The sequence below is a fragment of the Schistocerca nitens genome, chromosome 2 (assembly GCF_023898315.1).
Source record: "Schistocerca nitens isolate TAMUIC-IGC-003100 chromosome 2, iqSchNite1.1, whole genome shotgun sequence".
Taxonomy (NCBI): Eukaryota; Metazoa; Arthropoda; class Insecta; order Orthoptera; family Acrididae; genus Schistocerca; species Schistocerca nitens.
The window spans coordinates 765,750,469-765,770,691 of NC_064615.1; the positions used below are offsets into that span (position 1 = coordinate 765,750,469).

At 42.7% G+C, this 20,223-nt stretch overlaps 1 protein-coding gene and 1 pseudogene across 1 annotated transcript in view; both read right to left on the reverse strand.

Annotated features, from left to right (window-relative positions):
* Positions 1-20,223, reverse strand: part of LOC126237002 (protein takeout-like) — a 197,829-nt gene that overhangs the window by 96,727 nt on the left and 80,879 nt on the right. The gene's annotated exons all lie outside the window — the stretch shown is intronic.
* LOC126237951 (5S ribosomal RNA) lies at positions 14,553-14,670 on the reverse strand (annotated as a pseudogene).

The following is a 20,223-nucleotide window of genomic DNA, read 5'->3' on the forward strand; positions in this document are numbered from 1 at the left end:
CCCTTTAGTCATGAACGGGATACTTTCACCAGAGTGCTAAGCGAACAGTTTACAGACTTTGCCGTTTCTGAAATGCTTCCACCCTTGTTTTGAAAGCCAATGATTATATCCTTTTGGACGTCAGATAAATTGCTCCGTGTCTGCATTACGGTAACGACTGCACCGTTTCTTGCGCTCCCCCCCCCCCCCCCCCCCCCGACATGCTTTATATTTCCTCCACTGCTAGTGCTGCCAGTTCCGTCTGATAGTTATAGCACTTTCACGTCGAGCATAGGTGTTGGTCACATTAATATGAGTTGACCATGTACACTACTGGCAATTAAAATTGCTACACCAAGAAGAAATGCAGATGATAAAAGGACATTCATTGGACAAATATATTATACTAGAAATGACTTGTGATTACATTTTCACGCAATTTGGGTGCATAGATCCTGAGAAATCAGTACCCAGAACAACCACCTCTGGCCGTAATAACGGCCTTGATACGCCTGGGCATTGAGTCAAACAGAGCTTGCATGGCGGGTACAGGTACAGCTCCCCATGCAGCTTCATCACGATACCACAGTTCATCAACAGTAATCACTGGCGTATTGTGACGAGCCAGTTGCTAGGCCACCATTGACCAGACATTTTCCATTGGTGAGAGATCTGGAGAATGTGCTGGCCAGGGCAGCAGTCGAACATTTTCTGTATCCAGAAAGGCCCGTACAGGACCTGCAACATGCGGTCGTGCACTATCCTGCTGAAATGTAGGGTTTCGCAGGGATCGAATGAAGGGTAGAACCACGGGTTGTAACACATCTGAAATGTAACGTCCACTGTTCAAAGTGCCGTCAATGCGAACAAGAGGTGACCTAGAGGTGTAACCAATGGCACCCCATAACATCACGCAGGGGGATACGCCAGTATGGCGATGACGAATACACGCTTGCAATGTGCGTTCACCGCGATGTTGCCAAACACGGATGCGACCATCATGATGCTGTAAACAGAACCTGGATTCATCCGAAAAAATGACGTTTTGCCATTCGTGCACCCAGGTTCGTCGTTGAGTACACCATCGCAGGCGCTCCTGTCTGTGATGCAGCGTCAAGGGTAACCGTAGCCATGGTCTCCGAGCTGACAGTCCATGCTGCTGCAGACGTCGTCGAACTGTTCGTGCAGATGGTTGTTGTCTTGCAAACGTCCCCATCTGTTGACTCAGGGATCGAGACGTGGCTGCACGATCCGTTACAGCCAAGCGGATAAGATGCCTGTCATCTCGACTGCTAGTGATGCGAGGCCGTTGGGATCCAGCACGGCGTTGCGTATTACCCTCCATATTCTGCTAACAGTCATTGGATCTCCATTGGATGTCGACCAAATCAAGCAGCAATGTCACGATACGATAAACCGCAATCGCGATAGGCTACAATCCTACCTTTATCGAAGTTGGAAACGTGATGGTGCGTATTTCTCATCCTTACACGAGGCATCACAACAACGTTTCACCAGGCAACGCCGGTCAACTGCTGTTTCTGTATGAGAAATCGGTTGGAAACTTTCCTGATGTGAGCACACTGTAGGTGTCGCCACCGGCGTCAACCTTGTGTGAATTCTCTGAAAAGCTAATCATTTGCTTATCACAGCATCTTCTTCCTGTCGGTTAAATTTCTCGTCGTTAGCACGTCATCTTCGTGGTGTAGCAACTTTAATGGCCAGTAGTGTATATTTCAGTGTGCAGCAAGAGTATCACCGGATAAAATAAAGTATCCTTTAAACAAACTACTCACAAAATACATGAATTCTTCTTTGCCGCTGACGACTGCATGGAGTTAGATAAAATATTAATAGATGACTAGATCTTCATTCTTCTGAAGAAGTACATACAATACCAAATAATTCGACAGACCACTTTCTGAAGGCAAGAAGCGAGTATGAGTGGGCCACTTCAATGAAGGTTCTCCCAGAGAGAGGATTTTTCCGAAAACTATTGGATATCAGAAAATCACTCATTTATTGTATCCCCTTTATTTAACCATTCCAACGTGTCACTCACGGACGTGACAACGACCATAGAGCAAACGCTTTAAATTTTACATGGTTCTAGTACTGACACACATTATAAAGAATCGGCCTTGTGTTCTTGGTCCAGATAGTACATATAGAGCAGCGGTTGGCACAGTATGATAAAAATGTAGCGCAGAGAGCTCGAGCAGAGTAGTGAGTATGCGGGATCAGCTACGTGGTCGTTGACTGCGACCGATTAGTGATGCATTCCTGCCTGCGACGACGACTTGTTGCAAGAAATTCTGCTTCTGCGTTGTTCCTGAACCTGGACCTGTCTTTCCAGCAGTGTCGTAAGCGAGTCTGCTCCAGGAACCGGTTCTCAAATTACCGTGCGCGACGCTGTTTGGCGCTGTCTCTGTCGTGGTCGCTTGGAAGAACAACCCGTTGTACCAGTCGCCGGCTCGTGTACCCCTCTCACGTCGGTATCCCCCTCGCGTAGCATTATCTTGTAAGCAGCAGGTGAAACTAATTGAGCGGAAGTACAGTACTATTAATGTTAAGTATTCCCGGTTTTTATAGTTCATGGTTATCTTCTGAAGTTGTGTTATCCTCTTATTACGTATCAAAGAAAAGAATCACTTAATAAGAATGTTGTGTGATGGTTACAAAAGTAACTCTCGTAGACAACACTCCAGATTAGATCAGGGAATTGATGACTCGATTGCAGTAAATGTACATGTATATTGTCGGATTCATAATCGCGGCATCACAACATAGGGCACGGGATGTTAAATTTTGCTAAATTCTGAATTTGCGTTTACGTGGGGAATGAATGAATCAGGCTTCTGTATAACAAATTTATGGTCTACCTAGAACCAGTTTTGTATTTTTGTGTCTGTGTTATGTAATTTTAAGTTCATTTTTGCACAAAATAGGACATGACAGTTTCTACATGTGATATTAAAAAACACTGTCTTATAAATAAGGAAGAAATGTTACCATAGTGTTCTAGATCTTGCAGCAAGGGTTAAGGACGGTCGATTTCCTACCCCATCCTTACCACAATCCGAGTATGTGCTCCTCGTCTAATGACCTCGATGTCGACGGAACGTTAAACCCAGTCTGCCTACCTACCTACTAAGGATTAAGGCTGCTGTTTATGACGTGCTGAAAGCTATTTAAGAATTGTCACTATATAATGTTGCACGATATACAAGTGTATATCAGAAAGTTTCATGCGATTTTATAAGATTTAAATCTCGTACATATATGAAGATAGACACTTAGCGTGAACTTAAATTTATGCAAAGAACTATAAAATTTGTATTCTCAGAATCACTATCGTATTTCACAGTATGCATGCACATTAAATCCTGGAGTGCTTTTTACAGTTACGTTCAGCATTAACGGAATTTTTCGTCGGTGTTTGCCAGAAAAGGTTGTCAAATTAAATAGGAAACATTTCCTACTGTTTTGCAAAAATATGTTTATTTCATCAGGAACCGGCTTTCGGCTTTTTAGGCCATCTATAGCTGACAGCTAAATGATGCAAACACAGACAAAAAAATGACGCGCGACTTACATGTGTATTGTTTATACAGAAGATACAAAAGATTCAAACTGTTGACATGTATTTACGTAGGAAAGCATCACATTATTTATCATAAAGAACATTTAACATCTGATGAAAAATAAAGTTCAATATACAATTTTAATCTATTATTTTACACTAAAATTTAATTTAACCTAGGGTAAAAGGAAATAAAATTTCGTCATTTAATATTAAGCTGACGTTCTGTCTCATATGTTTGTTAATTTCCAGTAGGGTAATCTGTCTGCTTTTCTTAAAAGAATGCGAAACGTCATATTCTACACCATATGAGTGGTTTTCTAGTAAAAGATGTTTTCCAAAGGTTGAAACTTTTTATCTTGATCTCCAGCTCCTCTCATGTTCAGATAACTTAATTACGAGAACTCTGCCTGACTGACGAAATCCTACGTTTTCACTGTTCTTGAATTTCATACACCACTCTGTGCCAACGATAGGAGATTGACTTTATACTGAATAAAAATCTTGATTTGCGTTGGTATCATCTCAATCCACCTTTCAAATAGAACAAAACACTGTTAAAGATATCGCTTCTAATAATCGCTACAACTTTGCCCTGGTAGATAAAATTAAGCGCAATATCACACCACTTCTGTACGCTGGCCAACAGGAACAAGTCAGTAGTTAAAAAAAAACCGACACATTCTCCCACATACATTCGATAAATTTCAGATGACGTCGCAAAAAAAAATAATAAAAAATTAAGGTCTCCCAACTACAGGCCTGCAGTTTACGCTGTGCAGTTGACCACCTGTCAAAAGCCTGAATAGCCACCTGTTGTGGCACGGACCTATGAGAGACGTGCAGGAAGAGATTCAGTGTGGTTCTGGAAGGTACTGACAGGAATGTGGAGCGATGCAAAGCTCGATGAATGGTCGTTGACGAGAGGCTGTTCGCAGCTCCTTGATTCATTTGGGTGGTTAGTGCTCTTCAGTTACACGTCTCCATTACTTAGTGCAGAAATACTTCCACAGTAGAGGCAGCTGACCATTCAGATTTTGCACAAGCTTGAAATATAAAAAAGTATTGATCGCACAATTCATTACTAATCGTTACACTTCTATTTGACCGTGCACACCTCCACAGCCGTTGTTCACCCCTGTCCTCTACGGCCCTTTGTGCACTAGAGCTGCCTTGGCGCCGGTTATGGATAGCACCATTTTGCCTTGCACGGTGTGCTTTAATCAAGGCGGCAGTCGAACAGTTTAAAAATTTAGCCTTTAGGGAAATGCGTCCACCGATGGCCCAAAAGCCAATGACAGAGCCCTTTTGGACGTCAGATAAATCGCTCCGTTACCATATTACGACAACGACTTCACTGTTATCCGCTCCCCTCCTCGCACCCCCCCCCCCCCACAACCCGACACGCTTTATATACCCTTCACCGCCAGTGCTACCACATTCCGGTTGTGAATGGTTTTCGCACGTTGACTTCGAATGTAGGCGGTGATCTCATTAATGTGACTTGGGCCGGCAGTTGTGACCGAGCGGTTCTAGGCGCTTCAGTCCGGAACCGCGCTGCTGCTACGGTCGCAGGCTCTAATCCTGTCTCGGGAGTGGATGTGTGTGATGTCCTTAGGTTTGCTAGGTTTACGTAGTTCTAAGTCTAGGGGACTGATGCCCTCAGATGTTAAGTCCCATAGTGCTCAGAGCCATGTGGATGTGACTTGGCCTTATGCAACACCATAAGAATATCACGATTTTTATTAAATAATAAAGGCAATCCTTCGTACAGGGTGGCGTGTACAAAATCGGATGCAAACCCTGTGGAAAGGAATGTACTGATCAGCCAAGCTGAGCTGTAGTAGTTGTCTGAACATGAGAGAAGCTGGAGATTAAGAAACAAAAGTTCGACGTTTGCCAATCATCTTTTGACCGAAAGCCACTGGTGTGAGGACGGGTGTTAGCGTTTTACATTTTATTAAAAAATGAGTAAGTGATCCTACTGGAGCTACTGTATATCAACAAATATATGACAGAGATTGTCAGCTCAGTTTCACACTACCAAACTGAATTTCCTTTTTTGCATCTGTCAAATAAATTTTTATTTGCTATTAATAGATTAAAATTCTCAGTTCAGCTTCATTTTTCATCAGTTGTTAAATGTGTCTCCACCTAAAAATGTTTCCTTTTCAGTGTTTCGTGCCTCAGTCTGTAAAAATGGAACACTTATAGAATCAACGGGTTGTCAGTCCGTTCGTCTGTCAATCAGTCGGTCTGTCTGACTATTAAGACGCTTTTTTCTCAGGAACGGGTGGAGGTACTACGTTGAAATTCATATCAGATACTAAGTCTGTTCTACCGTGGCGGTGTAAAAAAAATGAAACTTCTAAGTCAATTCAATCAAAAGATACGGCCATTTATACGACATTTCGCTACTCGTAAACCCACTCATCATAACAGATCGGGTACTTCTCCTTGAATTCGAATTAAGAAATTTGACTAGAAGCGAGGTTACATAGTATAAGTAAAGGAAAAAACCGGAAAATTGTTAATTTGTAATTATATCACATAACAAATATTTTTTGACTACTTGCCGTCCATCTAACGGTCTGTCTGTCCGTCTTTGGAGAAGTTATTAAATGGTTTTCTGCGAATCGGATTGCTCTGAACTTTGAAAAATTTTCTGCTGCAAAAAGTATAATTCCTTCAATAAACATAACACATTAAAAGAAGTCAATAGCCAGGGTTGAGCATACTAAGTTTATGGGTGTATATACACTCCTGGAAATTGAAATAAGAACACCGTGAATTCATTGTCCCAGGAAGGGGAAACTTTATTGACACATTCCTGGGGTCAGATACATCACATGATCACACTGACAGAACCACAGGCACATAGACACAGGCAACAGAGCATGCACAATGTCGGCACTAGTACAGTGTATATCCACCTTTCGCAGCAATGCAGGCTGCTATTCTCCCATGGAGACGATCGTAGAGATGCTGGATGTAGTCCTGTGGAACGGCTTGCCATGCCATTTCCACCTGGCGCCTCAGTTGGACCAGCGTTCGTGCTGGACGTGCAGACCGCGTGAGACGACGCTTCATCCAGTCCCAAACATGCTCAATGGGGGACAGATCCGGAGATCTTGCTGGCCAGGGTAGTTGACTTACACCTTCTAGAGCACGTTGGGTGGCACGGGATACATGCGGACGTGCATTGTCCTGTTGGAACAGCAAGTTCCCTTGCCGGTCTAGGAATGGTAGAACGATGGGTTCGATGACGGTTTGGATGTACCGTGCACTATTCAGTGTCCCCTCGACGATCACCAGTGGTGTACGGCCAGTGTAGGAGATCGCTCCCCACACCATGATGCCGGGTGTTGGCCCTGTGTGCCTCGGTCGTATGCAGTCCTGATTGTGGATTGTGGCGCTCACCTGCACGGCGCCAAACACGCATACGACCATCATTGGCACCAAGGCAGAAGCGACTCTCATCGCTGAAGACGACATGTCTCCATTCGTCCCTCCATTCACGCCTGTCGCGACACCACTGGAGGCGAGCTGCACGATGTTGGGGCGTGAGCGGAAGACGGCCTAACGGTATGCGGGACCGTAGCCCATCTTCATGGAGACGGTTGCGAATGGTCCTCGCCGATACCCCAGGAGCAACAGTGTCCCTAATTTGCTGGGAAGTGGCGGTGCGGTCCCCTACGGCACTGCGTAGGATCCTACGGTCTTGGCGTGCATCCGTGCGTCGCTGCGGTCCGGTCCCAGGTCGACGGGCACGTGCACCTTCCGCCGACCACTGGCGACAACATCGATGTACTGTGGAGACCTCACGCCCCACGCCTCCCGCATGCCCACTATACGCCCTCGCTCAAAGTCCGTCAACTGCACATACGGTTCACGTCCACGCTGTCGCGGCATGCTACCAGTGTTAAAGACTGCGATGGAGCTCCGTATGCCACGGCAAACTGGCTGACACTGACGGCGGCGGTGCACAAATGTTGCGCAGCTAGCGCCATTCGACGGCCAACACCGCGGTTCCTGGTGTGTCCGCTGTGCCGTGCGTGTGATCATTGCTTGTACAGCCCTCTCGCAGTGTCCGGAGCAAGTATGGTGGGTCTGACACACCGGTGTCAATGTGTTCTTTTTTCCATTTCCAGGAGTGTATATAGATGAGAATCTTAATTGGGAAAGTCATATTTTGGATCTCCTAAAGCGACTAGGTTCAGCAACTTTTGCAATCAGAATAATTGCCAATTTTGAGGATGTAGAAATTAGTAAGCTAACATACTTTGCGTACTTACACTCTCTGATATCATACGGAATAATATTCTGGGGCAACTCAACTCTTAGGCAAAAGGTATTCACTGCTCAAAAGAAAGTAGTTAGAATAATGTGTGGGGTTCATAGTCGCACATCTTGTAGACATCTGTTTAAAAGGTTAGGAATTCTTACAACTGCTTCACCGTACATTTACTCAGTATTGAAATTTTTTCTCAACAACATGGACCAGCTTAAAATCAACAGCGACATTCATGATCACAATGCCAGAAAAAAGAAAGACCTACACTAGCCTTTACTTAACCTACCTTTGGCACAGAAAGGGGTAAAACATGCTGCTATAAAACTTTTTGATAAATTACCAGATGAAATAAAATGTCTGACAGACAGCAGTAATAGTTTCAAAAACAAATTGAAATCATACCTCCTTGACAACTCCTTCTATACCATGGATCAGTTCTTGAATATGAGTAAATAAATCTGGAGATATAATATATGAATTTTGTGCCATTTAATGGAATGGGATAGATAATAGAAATATTTAGGTATAACACTATAATGTAAAAAAAAAATCTTGTTTCCTGTGCGCATTTCTTGTGCACTTGACACGTTCCACATCATAACGTTTTTTCCGTACTATTGATCAATGGAACATATAACTAACTAACTCTCTTAAAACCACTTTCTTTCAGGAACGGGTAGAGGTACAAAACTGAAATTTGTGTCACGTACAAAGGTGCCTTAGCGTTGTGAGAAACTGTAAGTAGTTGCAGTCAAAATATATGGCCATTTACGTCACATACCTGTGTTCAGATACTCGCAAACTCACTCATCAAAACCTGTAGATGAACTGTCTATCTGGCTGGTGTAACGGTAAAGCACGTAAATGGGAACCGGTATCGAATCTCGGTCGGACCATGGATTTTTCACTCTTCGTTTTAGCCTATCCTCACATCTCAACGATAAGGAATCGCCATAAGCAAAACGTTGTTCTGTTTCCTCATTCCACAATAGGTCCCTTTCCCTGTTTGGATAACTGGGGCATGTTAGCACATACAAGTCGCCGAAGTGGCGTCCAATAGAAATTATATGAATTGGAGGTGTCTGTTCCTTTGAAAGAACAGACGCCACGCATATTCCGCACCTGTGAAACACTATGTGTAAATGGATTTTTTGTGACGGCTCCCAAACCCAAGGTCCTCGGCGGTACTTTTGGGGCAGCCCCTACAAATAGTACAAAGCGTGGGTAGTGACCAGGATTTAGCTAGGTCTGTTGGCCGAAAAATAATTAACGACAAGAATTGCGCCAGCTAGAGTGAAGAGATAACTTATCTTTATTTCTGACGAAACGTGCACCAGCAATACAGGTCCAAGTAATATCCAAGAGTAACGCCCTGAGACGCCGACGGCCGCGACAGGAACTGTGGCCAGCGATGTCACGGCCAGGACGCGCGTGTTGAGTTGGTTGGTTGGTTTGGTCCGTGGATACAACAGGATTCCCATTCCATTTTCACGCAGTCCAATAGGAAGACTTGCACCAGCACACTGAGCCACGCAAAATTATTATTGTTATTGATGTATATAATTTAGTTTGTGCAGAATCCTCACTCAATGGTCCTAATAGTAAATGTAACTATTTCTGATTGACGATAAACGCTTTCGTATGTCATTAGTTTTGTCTTCGGTATAAACAATATCTGTATAAAAGGAAAGTCATTTTATCTCTCTTTGCGACATTTTGTTGTTGCCTAAGGATGGGCTAAGCCGCAGAAAGCCATTTCGTTACGAAATAAATATAATTTTTCTGAACATTAGGTTGTGTTTCCTAATCAATATGAGACCTACATTTAGGATCTAAGTTTTAATACTCAATCGCAAATATCGAATATACTCTCGACGGTACACACGACAAACATTCAGACGACAGTCACACTTGTCACATACGACAGCAAGCTGAAAAGTAATGCCTCTGAAATTTTAATACGAAAGCTCTTGAAGGTTTTTAAGTAAATCAAACGTTATTAGCATCATACCTCTATTCTCCGTGTCTACATATTTATTTCTCAACGTAGGTACCCTAGCGACGAACACACTTCCCCCAAGACAGGTAAGTTCGTTGATATCGTCGCTGCAGAATGTTTGACCGTTGACATCTGCTTGCACCGATTTGTTTCTGTCAAATCCTCGAAGGTGTTCTTTGTGTTTTGGAAAAAGGAAAATGAGATGGTGCAAACTCAAGACTTTATGGGTGATGATCAGCGACATTGAGCCGAATTCAGACGTCGCAGCGCTCGTGTGCAGTCTAGCACTGTCATGCTAGCGGAGAGGGTGTTGCATGTGTGGACCAACTCTTCGAATTCGAATCTCGATTCCTCACACACCAACGTACGCGTCGGTTACGTATTACGTTACGTACGGCCATGTTACAAGCTACAATTAGGAACCCTCTAGCGGCAGAGTGTTGAAAAAATATGAACACATGAAAAATAAAGATGTAGAATGTTAATGAAGTTTGTTGTACTTACAAAGCTTAAAGAGTTCTCGCAAAAAAATTCGGAGGCATTACTTTTCAGTCCGCTCTCGTACTTTAGTGAGCGTGTCTCGTAAAATTCTTTGACCCATCGTGCTTTACGTTCTCTATTTACGACCGGAGAGAAACACTGGCAAGAAATTTATTTCGAATTGCTAAGGAAGCTTGATTAGAGGTAAATGACGACAAAACAAAATTAATGAGGGTAAAAACAAATAACAAGACAAAATGGTTCAAATGGCTCTGAGCACTATGTGACTTAACTTCTAGGGTCATCAGTCGCCTAGAACTTAGAACTAATTAAACCTAACTAACCTAAGGACATCACACACATCCATGCCCGAGGCACGATTCGAACCTGCGACCGTAGCGGTCGCTGCGTTCCAGACTGTAGGGCCTAGAACCGCACGGCCACTCCGGCCGGCTGGCGATTTACACACGACTGTTCAATAATTTCGTCTTGTTACTTAAATCTCTTCACTTGGAATATGCTCTCGAATCCGGAGATTTAGCATTTATTGATGACATCAGATCTGCTCCCTTCCATATATCGTTTTTCTCATGTTAAATACGAAATCCTATCTTTTGCTACTATCTCATATTTTTATGTAGACATCTTTTTTCTGTTGTGGGAGTGGACTGCAAAGTTGTTAGCAAATAAATGGTAATAAAGATAATTTTCTAACATTAGTTTCATTTTGCCATTTTCTGATCATTTTTTCCAAAACTAAACTGAAGACTGGTGGGAACAAGGTAGATCCCTTTACGTATTTCAAACGCTTCAGCTAGTTGTAAAGGTTTAACTTTATATGTATGTTAAATTATGTTTGCTAAATTTCATGTTGCATGTTAACAATTTTTGCCGGTATATGTATACATGTCTGAAATTTATAAAAATAATTACTTGTACTCTTTGCTTTGCTTTACTAATCTGAAATACGGTTTTAAGTTTTCAGACTTGCTCTGCATATTACATTCTCTTTCGAAACTCTGCTTACTATTTTCCAGTCAGGTAGTCTTTTTGCTCTTCAGACTTTTGTGTATGGATCTGCAGAGAAATTTTATAATTAACGTAACGGAGGTAAATTCCCGGCTGTGATTTACGTCTGATTTATTCCCTCTCTTATGAAGTGAGTTAATTACTGCAAACTTCCATTCTTTGGGATTCCCACAGTATGCCAAATGTTCTGTAATATTTCTGTAAGTATTTCTGACTACTTGCTTCTAAAATTTCAGCAGTTTTTCCTGATGCTTTTTTCAAGTTAATAGTTACTTCTAGCATTGCAAGTTGGTCACTATTCAGGTTTAGGATTGTTTCTCAACGGTATGCTGTTCGTCATGGAATGAGATGTGTTACGAAATACTATCACCACTAGCAGGAGAACGGGCGGATATTAGTCGGCAATGAGTGCCACTATTAACGTAACACATTTCAGCACAAACAGGGCAATATACAATGACGAAACTTGTAGTCCAAAATCTGAGCCCTGCCGTCTCCGACTCGACGGCGATCAATGCTAACCACTTTTTGCTCACTGGTCTCACACACTGCTGTCCCAGAAGCGCTCTTAAGCAACTGAGCGAGAAAATCAACTACTGTATCGTGCAGTATAAAGTACAGATAAGAGTGAGACGTGCAATTCCAGTGCCGATCTGTTTATTAAAGAAAAATCGCAGACAGCGAGAAGAATTAAGGCCTAGAGTCTCCCCTAAATAGGTACAGAAAGTATTTACTTTCACTCTACGCTGGGACATCGCACAAATCTGCACCTGAAAAAGAGAAAAACGTAAAAAAAAGCAGGAGTTAACAGATTCTGTTGCATTTTTTTATCGCAGCCGTCCAATAAATCAGAACATTCAGGACCACAGTTTGCCAACTTTTAGTACCCACAGTTAAACAAAGTTCATTCAACCACGCAAAAATACCATCCGTGTCTCCTCCATCTCTATCATCCTTCTGCTTTTGGAAGACAAAATAACTGGTAGGAGCCAAACCCGACGAATACCGTGGATGTGGAAGAATTTTTTTGTGAAGGTCATGAATTTTAGCAGTTGCGATCCGACTCTTGCGTGAGGGCGCGAAGAACTTCCTCCTTTGCAAGACGTTGGCATTTAGTCTACATGGCATCCCTCATTTAGTCCACAATTGCGGCACGCTACTCTCTGGTGATGGTACTGCTCTTTTAGTATAATCACTACACTGAGAAAATAACAATAAAGAATTTCATCTACGAAACGTAAGATTGCAGTCATTCCTTTTGAAAGTAGTTTCTTACTCTTTATGGATATTTTAACCAGCTTGCAAGAAATTGGTAAACTGATCCTGGTGAAGACCACCGCAATCCGTCATCAGCTTAAATATCCGAGGAGAGAGAGAAAATTGAAAAAAATTAATGATTATAGGCGAAAATGGAAATATAGTTTATTATGAAGCTACACAGTGAAGGTACAAATATTTTTTACCATACTGTTTTTTTTTAATCGTAATTTGTCGTGGCATCTAGATAAATGTTACGCATTACGACACTTCTGAAAAGTAATTTTAACAATTGGATGAAAATAAATCGCCAATTACGCCGTAATTCCAGGGGAATCATAAAGTCCAGTGTATCTTTAACAATGAACAGCTGGGACTGAAACTAAGCGAACGATTTTATTTCTACACTTCTGTTGTCTTTGACATCTGAAAAAGTACACAAATAGTGTACCATCTTTCCGTTTCTCTCCTTGTGCGTAGTGAGAGAGTGAATCTTTATACTACAAATATCTTTCAATTCATTAGTGATACTGACTTTGACGAATAGTTAGCAAGGTTGTGCAAGTCGTCAGTGTGTTAACAGTTTCATAGTTAACAAAAGAGCTTCATTGGGTCAGTTCTATTTCGTAGCATAGTTCTTTTAGAAAAAATGAAGTTGATGCCCGTTCATCTGCGGACAACACGGTTATGAAAATTTGATAGTCATTACCTAATGAACCGCTTCAGACTAATCATCCATTAGAAGATAATTTTGGTGAAGAAATTCACCACTTCACTACGGATGGGGAAGGAACAAAAATATGGTACACTATTTGCTGTGAATTATTTTCATATTTCTCAGAGAAAATCCTTTGGTAAGATACTATTCTAGCCGTTCACTATTAAAAATACGATGGGTTACAGGATTCCGTCCAAACTGCAACAGAAACTGCGATTCATTTTTGTCTGAATTGTTAACAATTTTTCATTTGAAGAAGCATCATCAGATGTAAGTAACGGCTACATTTCTCTTATTGACAGGTTTACTTTTGCTCCTTTGCCAAAATGCAGTATATACTGCTCGGGCTCACCTCTGCAATAGTTATTGCGGCGTAATGTTGAAGTAGAGCGTCTTATCAAACAAGCAATAAGCGACTAGAGACGTCAGTACCTTACAGAAAACCTCATTGTTTGCAGCAACATAAGAGAACGAATTTCACATTTATTTTAATACTTTACACTAGCTACAACAAATTTCACATTTATTTTAATACTTTTCATTAGCTACCTGACTTTTTAAAAATTACAGTACAGGACTGAAAAAAATTAAATAGAAACTATAGCTCCAGCTACATCGACGTAGATAAGAAAGTTCCGTATGCTAAAATACGCTCCTCTTTGTATAATACCTGTTGCCAAAATCTTGTTTCGATGTCTCTAACGGTTTAAGAGGTATGTTATGAATATTTCATTCTCGCGCTTTTGCGATTGGAAGTGAACATGCGACATGAAATCCATTTTGTCGAGCCTGTAGACAGATAGAAACTTCCTCCCAAGTCTAAAGCAAAATTCAATATTTTAGCTAAATTTCACATGCAGTAACATACGGAGTAGCATGCACCCAACGCAAAACTATAGCGACTCATAATTTTAATTGCAAAATTTTCGAATTTCGCATTGTCCTACAGATGACTGGCATTGCAACATGAAGCTGACATATAAAGCTATAAAAACTAAACTAAACTGCGGCGGAACAGGCCTTGGAAGGCCCAATGGTACCGACCGGCCGCCGTGTCATCCTCAGACCACAGGCGTCTCTGGATGCGGATATGGAGGGGCATGTGGTCAGCACACCCCTCTCCCGGTCAAATGTCAGTTTACGAGACCGGAACCGCTACTTTTCAATCAACTAGCTCCTCAGTTTGCCTCACAAAGGCTAAGTAACCCCCGCTTGCCAACAGCCCTCGGCAGACCGGATGGTTACCCATCCAAGTGCTAGCCCAGCCCGACAGCGTTTAACTTCGGTGATCTGAAGGGAACCGGTGTTACAACTGCGACAAGGCCGTTGGCATATAAAGGGTTAAGTACTGTAAAAATCAAATGTTTTTAACGAATAGTTGTTATAAAATCGTTTGAGAAAGATTGCAGGACGCGCGCCTCGATTCTGTCAGCACACCGCATCGCCAACCGTGCGCCGAAAGCAGGCGAATAATGTCTCGTTCATTGCGGCTCGCAAACAACTGCGGCACCGCGCCAGTCGGCGCCGCCGAGTGACTGCCATTACCATTGTGTGATGCCTCAATAGGTAACAGTGGGACGTTTGTCACGCTGATTCAAGCCGCCTCGCGCTGGGTCCCCTTGAGCAGGTAGCCTGCTTTCTTTCTGTGCTCACCCTTTTACACTATGTGCCTTACAAAATGTGGAAGACAGCATAAGATCGTCTGCCACCTCATTTAGATAATAATCATAATATGCTGTATTCGGCGCATTTGAGTCTCGGATAATCACATTACTTAGTGAAATACCGGACTGTTTCCTACGTCTCTCTTTATTTTAATGACACCCAAATATAATAAACGAGAACGATACAAGCATTTTTTTTTCAAAATCTTGAACATGGCTGCGGTTAAGGAACTGCGTAAATTTTAAGAGGTTGAAGAAAAATAAACAGCCAACCAGTTGCAAACCAAAGGTTTATTTACCCTCGACCTAGATTTCGATATTTAGAAAAATATCTTCTTCAGAAGGAGTGGGCCTTGTTACACCACATGGTGGTAAATTACATTAGCCGCACATATTACAAGAGCCGCTCGGCTTCGGCTAATTTAATTTACCACTTTTTGGTGTAAAAAGGCCCACTCCTTCTGAAGAAGATATTTTTATAAATATCGAAACCTAGGCCGAGGGCTAAATAAACCTTTGGTTTGCAGCTGGATGGCTGTTTTCTTTCAACCTCTTAAAGCATTTTATCCTGTTCTGAGAGGAACTTCTACAGTTAGCTTCCAATTGTGGCTTTCATGAGGAAACTTGAATAGAGTAAGAGCTAAGGATGAAAGTAGGAAGAAACAAAAAACTGCCAGGGATATGAGACGGGGAGAATAGAACGAACTAAATTGCGTAAATATGAAAATATGGAGAAAGACGGCTGACGACTGGACGTCTACACTGAGAAGGGAATGGCAATTGAATCTCAATGTAGACAAGTGTAATGTGCTGCGAATACATAGAAAGATCCCTTATCATTTAGCAGCAATATAGCAGGTCAGCAACTGGAAGCAGTGAATTCCATAAATTATCTGGGAGTAGGCATTAGGAGTGATTTAAAATGGAATGATCACATAAAGTTGATCGTCGGTAAAGTAGATGCCAGACTGAGATTCATTGGAAGAATCCTAAGGAAATGCAATCCGAAAACAGAGGAAGTAGGTTACAGTACACTTGTTCGCCCACTGCTTGAGTATTGCTGACCAGTGTGTGATCCGTACCAGACAGGTTCAAAAATGGTTCAAATGGCTCTGAGCACTATGGGACTCAACTGCTGTGGTCATCAATCCCCTAGAACTTAGAACTACTTAAACCTAAGTAACTTAAGAACATTACACAAATCCATGCCCGAGGCAGGATTCGAACCTGCGACCATAGCAGTCGCACGGTTCCGGACTGCGCGCCTAGAACCGCGAGACCACCGCGGCCGGCGTACCAGACAGGATTGATACAAGAGATAGAGAAGATCCAACGGAGAGCAGCGCGCTTCATTACAGGATCATTTAGTAATCGCGAAAGCGTTACGGAGATGATAGATAAACTCCAGTGGAAGACTCTGCAGGAGAGACGCTCAGTAGCTCGGTACGGGCTTTTGTTGAAGTTTCGAGAACATACTGAGGAGTCAAGCAGTATATTGCTCCCTCCTACGTATATCTAGCGAAGAGACCATGAGGATAAAATCAGAAAGATTAGAGCCCACACAGTGCCATACCGACAATCTTTCTTTCCACGAACAATACGAGACTGAAATAGAAGGGAGAACCGACAGAGGTACTCAAAGTACCCTCCGCTACACACCGTCAGGTGCCTTGCGGAATACGGATGTAGATGTAGATGTAGAAGTTGACCAGCAAATCCTCACTTTTTTAATGAACTTTTAGTGTTATCTTATGAAATTACATAGTTAATTCAAAACTGTAAATTAGAAATGATTTGACACTTGATATATTTCACTGTGGCTAGGTGTTTCTAGGATGCCGATTCCGTGTAGAGGCATGCCGATCGTGCGGCTGCTGCAGCTTTCGTCCTTCCCAGGTATTTGCCCACACTGTTCTTGCGTCTCCATCTTGATGTTGTCAGGAGCCCGTCGGTTTGTTATTGTTGTAGAACAGTTTGTTGATGGAAACAGATGCCGAAATTCACCGTAGTGTTTTTAAGGGCTGTGTCTAATGCGGTGGTTAAAAACTTTATAAAAATTTCTTCATATTTTAGTCTTTTCCTTGTTTTCTCACGTTCGTCCCACCGATAAGTTAGAAATTGTAATTTCTCAATGTGTCGCTGTTGACAGGTGGAAAGCGTTGTGGGGGCGACTATATTCGTACATTGGGGTGGTAGGTATCTTTCAGGCATGGAATGGCTTAAGGTCTGGTGCTGTGATTGTTGTTGCAGCAAAGTGGCTGGGAGCGGTTCTATTGGTTAGGCAGGTTACTAGTTTACCAGTTTTCCAAACGTCTGATTCGTCCAACAAAAATCCCGTGCTCCTAGGTGTCTGGTTCATTCCACTTGTTGAGGCATCCGCCTGATCAGCTGTACGCCTGCTAGTTTTTCATTGGACCGTATCGTTCTGTTAAAAATCTTATACCACGTTCTGCCGATTTCCCGTGATTAAAACACGCACTGAGGCTTTTTTTATTAAGATGTTTTACCGTTTTTGTGGAAATTTTTAGTCAGAGGTTTTCTTCAGAGGATTGCCTCAGACTGATTCATTTATTTTCTTTGCAACCTTCTCTCTGTGGCTTACGGCGCTTCCTATTATGTAGCTCTTCTGCATGTAGTATTGTCGCATGTGGCAGAGTGTGAATGGAATCTCAGTGTGGTCATGGACGCGGATTCGGGTTCCTGCTCTGTGTTGCACTGTCGGACTGGTCGGGTTGTTTTCTATGATTTGGGATGTCCTGTGTATCAGCCGAGCAACGCTCTTCGACATAAAATCAATTAGGCAGAGGCCTCTTTCTTCTGGTGTTAGAGTACAATCCTCAATACGTCTTACGTCACAGCAGCCTCGAGAACGGATGTACTATTGCTCGACCCCGTTTTCTTCGTAGGCATGTAGTTTGAGTCATAAACCAAAACTTTTATAGTAAATACATGTTCGTAAACTTCACCTTCGCTATGAACGTCAGGTTACTTGTTGCGTTTGCTTCAGCTAGTGTCCTGTTAGAATATAGTTTTGTTCGTCATTTGAAAGCTGTCATTTGTTGAATTTTGGCTTGGACGTGAACTCAGAGGATTTTTTGTTCCTCTGTTACTACCCACCAAGGCCGCTGGAATCGTCTTATGTTTGTCCCTACGTGTACGAGCACAGTTTTCGTAGGGTTTATCGCTGCAACTTAAGCTCTTCCTAGATGATCTGCGTAATCTTTACAAACTAGGCGTGAGTTCCCCACACTCGGACCAGACCCGTGTAGGATGAGGAGATTTTGCGCCGTAATGGGCCGAGTGAAATGGCGGATAGTCCCATGGATAATGGACATCCTTGTTTTACCGCTCCGTTGAAAATCGCTCGAGAATTAGAATTTGTCAGTAAAGCCTGCAGCTTCAAATCTTTGAGCGTCCCTAGCTGTCGTGAGATATTCATGGCTGACCTTGAAGTCTATCGATATTATTGCTGTGGAAATGTGGATGGTTACTGCATAGCCAATACAATTGCGGTATGTCAAAACTGCGTCGAAACTGGCTACCTTCTACGGCATAAGTTTGTTTCGAACTAATAATTTTGTTCAAGACTGTATTACAAGGTCCGGAAAAACACCAGTCTACGGTTTCACAGTCGCAGTTTTGAAGTGAGATGGGCCGAAGGTTTTAGATTTCGTATTTACTTGGACTTTTTTGGATTAGGAACGTATCGTTCAGAACGTCCCAGAATTCTAGGTAGAATTCCAGTGGCAGGCTGTCAGTTTTGGGTGGCTTTCATCTTGGACTCGCCGCAGTGCGTCGTGAAGGTCGCTGTCAGAGAAACGTTTGTTGAGCTGCAGTCTGTCCGTTTCCTTAAGGACTCGTGGCGCGTCGTGCAGGTGACTAGTAGGCGCGTTCTTTCAGAGATTTTCTTCTGGAAAATATAACTGTATTTCATATTTAATGCCGTGCAGTGTATCCGTATGTTCCCTGTTCTAATAGTGTAGCTCGGTCATTTTCTTGTGTTGTTGCCTGGTTCTGTCGCGATCTAAACAGTAATTCAATACGTCTTCTTCGCCATAAGAATCTAATGTTTCACTTTTAAGTGGCATTATGTGGCAACATAACTCCGTTTGTTGCTGGTGAGGTCTTTAATGCGTCTCGCAGCCATTCCACGTAGAATCCCGACGTTCATCTTCACCAAAAGGCACTTTCTGTGTTGTAATTGACAGTTTGCCGTAAGGCCAGTTTCGTAAAAAAATCTCACTACATCAGAATCCTGCCGAACGTGACTTTTTCTTTCTGCCAACTCTGTTCCCATGAACGTAAAATTACACCGCGGAGACCAGTGTCTTGGAGATGTTTACTTTCAGGACTCTCTGGCGGAGGTATATAACTATGATATGAAGGTGTACGCCGCACAAGCATGCGAAGTGGTTTGTGAAACTACCTGGTAACATTTAGCGGTCGACTATATGATAAGAACACCACAGCGATGCGTAGAGACGATCGATTCTGCTTTGTGTTAGTGGGCAGCAGCAGGTGAACTCTGTGTGGTCGATCGGCTGAAGCTACAGCCACCTGTCTGCCAAGCTCATTCATGTGCAGCATTCGGTTTGTTCCTTTATATAGATAAAGGACTAAAAATATATAACAAATAAATAAATAAATAAATGTCTACCAGTTGCAATTTGTCCAGCAGAACTGCACTGGCGACATTTGTTTGCTGTGGGGTCCTGGACTCGTCCGACGGTGCACAGTTAATAGTCGCCTCCTAGGGAATGAAGGGAGATTGGGGTTTAACATCCGTCGGCATTAGAGATCCGAACCCAAAGACTGCAAAGCTGCACAGGTCACCCCAATATTCAAGAAAGGTAGTAGGAGTGAAACACAACTAGCTCATTATTTGCATGAAGTGTTGAGTGCTACCGGCCGCGGTGGTCTAGCGGTTCTAGGCGCTCAGTCCGGAACCGCGCGACTGCTGCGGTCGCAGGTTCGAATCCTGCCTCGGGCATGTGTGTGTGTGTGATGTCCTTAGGTTGGTTAGGTTTAAGTAGTTCTAAGTTCTAGGGGACTGATGACCACAGATGTTAAGTCCCATAGTGCTCAGAGCCATTTGAACCATTTTGTTGAGTGCTATTGACTAGGGATTTCAAATCGATTCCGTATTTCTGGGTTTCCGGAAGGCTTTTCACACTGTACCACACAAGCGGCTTGTAGTGAAATTGCGTGCTTATGGAATAT